This window comes from Adiantum capillus-veneris, chromosome 3, assembly GCF_014529385.1.
Source record: "Adiantum capillus-veneris isolate H3 chromosome 3, ASM1452938v2, whole genome shotgun sequence".
Classification (NCBI taxonomy): Eukaryota; Viridiplantae; Streptophyta; class Polypodiopsida; order Polypodiales; family Pteridaceae; genus Adiantum; species Adiantum capillus-veneris.
Genome location: NC_140933.1, coordinates 55,469,500 through 55,473,923, shown reverse-complemented (window position 1 = coordinate 55,473,923; position 4,424 = coordinate 55,469,500). Strand labels below are relative to the sequence as shown.

General features: G+C 43.9%; 1 pseudogene; it reads right to left on the bottom strand.

Annotated features, from left to right (window-relative positions):
- Window positions 1–1,518: 1,518 nt before the first annotated feature.
- LOC147460948 (uncharacterized) lies at window positions 1,519–3,827 on the bottom strand (annotated as a pseudogene).
- Between the last annotated feature and the right edge of the window lie 597 nt (window positions 3,828–4,424).

The window sequence follows — 4,424 nt, the reverse complement described above, 5'->3', positions numbered from 1 at the left end:
GATCCTTATTTTTCTTTAATGAGAGAGTGCAAGTGGACACAAACAAAGTGGTAAACACTGTGCATGAGGGTGCTAAGACTGATAGATAGAGAGATAAGAATACGACACCAGAAAATTTGTCAAACCCTCCTCCAAAGGCCTCACTCTTGATGGAGAGATCGGTCTACTATTGATTGCACAATCTCTACAATGCTATGGACTTGCTGACGATGTCGACGACGATGAGGACAACGTCGAGATGGGCTGGAATATGAATAAACACTCTCACCTCTACCGACATCAATCTCACACCATGTTCGATCTCATTGAAGCCTACAACCTCTATGAGATCGCCAACAATCTAACTCCGGCTCATGATCCTGCATCAATTGCAGGCAAAGCTGAGCCACATCAAATTGGCCTTACTCTGAAAGCAAAACCCATGTGAACATAAGTGCAGAGTCGACATGGACGTGAACATGGCAAGAAAGCCTGTCCGTTGTGCATCTAGCGAACATATTGTCAAACATCATCTTGCCTAAAGCACCACTTTTTGCCTTGATCGATAGCTTTGTGAAGGTTACCTTTATGATAGGATGGCTCACCAAAAATTTCCTAGTCTTCATGTTGCTACAACTAAACCTAGCATACATATCTACTCAAGTGGATGTCAAATCCACCCTATGCTGGAGCAGTCAAAAAGAGGAACGCAATGAACACCATTGGATGGTGTCTTGCCATGAGGTAGCATTATCCTCTTTGGAAAGCACAAGTCAAGGTACTACTGTCCACCCAAATGGCAACTCCAAGGGGCTGAAAATGCTGCTGTAATATAGATTTCAACGGGCCCATTCGGCCCTGATAGATGTCGGAGAGAAGGAGAGGCTTGATGGGGTGTGGATCTCTTGTATCACAGTGGTTGAAGGGCTGAAAACAAAGAAAAAACAGCAAGGTTTTATGGCTGGAAACAATGTCGTGTGAAGAGGATACGGGTTGGCAATGCACCGGATGCAAAGCCGGGAAGTCGAAGGCAATATCAAAGGTAGAAAGCCTAGCATCCCCCTCTCCAAGTTAAAAACGCAGGTCCCTTGCGCCGCTTGATGGGGCTACTTTTTCCCTCTTTAATTGCGCGTCCTCCTTCACATGCTCCAGAACAAGTGTCCTTTCGTAGAACCGGTGTATGTATGCGATTAACGCAAGGACGGAGAGTTAACCCAAAGGTGTAGATTAGGCAAGGCTTGTGTGTTGGCCACAAAGAACAAGATCTTAGGGCTGATTTGGGGCAATCCATTTGGGGATGAGAGAGAAGGGAGGAGCGATGGCTGATCTAGCTCCATAGCACAGAAAATGCAGCCTGAGAGGTGAAAACGCTGGCTGTTTGCAGAAAACGCAGCCACCAAGGGGGGAAATCTCAATTTTGAGGGAATTCTTAGCTACAGAAGAAATCAACAGGGGATCGCTGCCTTAGGAGAAGAACCTCAGCGTCTGATACCATGTGAGAGTGGGTAGCACAAGCGGAAGCAGAAGCATGAGCATCAACTATAATGGTGCCAACAACAGCATATAGCTCAGGTAGAGTCCTTTCCAGGAATACATGAAGATCTACTTCATTTTTTCCACATCTTCCATATGGTTATAAGCTTGTGCTGCATTTTGACCACAAACCATCGAATTGCTCATGTAGCTTACTCTTGCATTCAGCTCAACCTAGATCAAAAGAAGTTATAAGAAACTTCCCAAAATTATAGTTAAGATTACATCCTTCTTTATTTAACATGACCTGCAAACTCCTGGATCTGACATTAATTTGCAACAGAACATCGTCACCCCCTCTATCTTTACAGCATATGATAGGCATCTCTAGATAGTCAAATCCTATGGCATGATTTAAAATCCCCAATCCTTTGCAAACATGTCTACTCTCCTCATTGTAAGGTTCTATTGCACTTTCAAATCCCTCATGACATGTGTCGTCTTAAACCTGGTCTTGCAAACCATGTTTGTTTGCTTCTAGAACCTTGTCCACAACAAAATATTCATCCAGCTTCTTTGATGTAATGTCAACACTAGGCTCATTACAATGCTCATACATATCGTGCTCATCGGACACAATGTTATTGCCGAATATGAGAGCTTTGCTCAAGATGAGTGATCCAATCGTGCTCAAGGTTCCTTTTACTTACGGAAGGGAGAGCCTTTCATTCCTTTAATGAGAGAGGGACACAAACAAAGTGGTAAACATTGTGCATGAAGGTGTTAAGACTGAGAGCTAGAGAGACAAGAATACGACACCAAAAAAGTTGTCAAACCCTCCTCTGAAGGCCCCACTCTCTACGGTGAGAGCGGTCTACTATTGATTGCACAATCTCTACAATGTTATGGACCTGCCGACGATGTCGATGACGATGAGGACCACAACAAGACGGGCTGGAATCTAAAAAAATGCTCTCACCTCTGCCAACATCAAGCTCACACACTGTAGGTCATGCATCTACGGAACATATTGTCAAACATCGTCTTGCCTATAGCACCACCTTTTGTCCTGATCAATAGCTGTGTGAAGGTTACCTTTATAGCAAGATGGCTCACCAAAACTTTCCTAGTCTTCATGCTTCTACAACTAAACCTAGCATACATATCTACTCAAGCAGATATCAAAGCCAACCTGTGCTGAGCAGTCAAGATAAGATGGCAATGAACACCACTGGATGATGTCCTACCAGGAGGTAGCATCATCCTCTATGGAAAACACCAGCCAAGCTACTGCTATCCACCGAAAACTGCAACTCCGAGGGGCTAAAAGCGCTATTGTAACGCAGATTTTAGCGCTTCCGTTGGCCTCCGATAGATGTCGTAGTAAAGGAGAGGCTTGATGGGGTGTGGATCTCTCATACACAACCGTCAAAGGGCTGAAAACAGAGGAAAAACAACAAGGTTTTAAGGCTGGAAACAGTGTCTTGTGAAGAGGATACAGGCCGGCAATGCATCGGATGCAAAGCTGGGAAGTCGAAGGCAAGATCAGAGGTAGAAAGCCTAACATCCCCCTCTCCAGGCTAAAAACGCAGGTCCCTTATGCCGCTTGATGGGGCTGATTTTCCCCTCTCCAATTGCGGGTCCTCCTTCACATGCTCCAAAAGAAGCGTCCTTTTGTCAAACCGGTGCCCGTATGCAATTAATGCAAGGGCTGAGAGTTAACACAAAGGTGCAGATTAGGCAAGTCTTGTGTGTTGTCCGCAAAGAACAAGATCTTAGGGCTGAGCTGGGGCAATCCCTTCGAGGATGCGAGAGAAGGGAGGAGCAATGGCGGATTTGGCTCCATAGCACAGGAAACGCAGCCTAAGAGGTGAAAACGCTGGTTGTTTGCAGAAAACACAGCCACCAAGGGGGAGCGATCTGAGTTTTGAGGGAGTTATTTGCGACAGAAGCAATCAGCAAGGGATTGTTGGCTTAGGAGAAGAACCTCAGCGTTTGATACCATGTGAGAGTGGCCATGGGCAGAAAAAGCGAAACCGGAAGCACTGCCAACAACATCATATAGCTCAGGTTGAGTCCAAGTTCCAAGAATACATGAAGATCTGCTTCATTTTCTCCACATCTGCCATATGGTTATAAGCTCATGCTGCATTCGACCACAAACCATCAAATCGCTCATGTAGCTTACTCTTGCATTGAATTTGTTCTTGAGCGTGTTTCTCTTTCAGTTTTGCTACCTGATCTTGCATTTGATTCATAACCTTTTGAAGCAACTGTAGCATTTTTGTTTGATCTATTTTGTTGTAGTCCACTCCATTCATGGCTGCTTCAACCTCATCTGTAGATTCTTGATCTATTAATAATTTTACTTGCATTGACAGTACATGCAGATATGATGTTTTTGTTAGTCTAACATATAGTTTGTTTTAAATATACATATACAATGAGTGACCATGGTCATAGAGTGAAGTTGACGTTCATCAGGACTTTTCTACGTACCACTGGACTATCAGAAGAGGTTTTGATGGAGGCTATGTCACATTATATGGAGATGGATGATGCCAGTTTAGACAGCTCCATCGAGCTTGGGCGATTCAGTTTGCCCATACGTCTTGGAGAGGGTACATCCTCCCAGCCACACACAAGAGTGGAGACTTCCTCTCATGTAGACCAGACCATAGCACATCGGTAATCTTCTCTATTGATAAAGTAGTAATATCATTATTTTTTTAATATATAAATCTTAATATATGTATTCCCTTGATGTCGTTGTTTTCTTAGGACTCCTATTCTAGGTACATCACATCATGAGAGTCAACGGGGGCTTACTCCTAATGTACCTCCTAGTACTTAGGTGACACCTTATTCACAAGCTAGTGGCCATCAGTCTCGGAGTATATCGATTATGGTGATTATGGATTAAATATCAAGTAGTTTTTAAGAGATCTCATCTCATATGCCGTATGTTTATA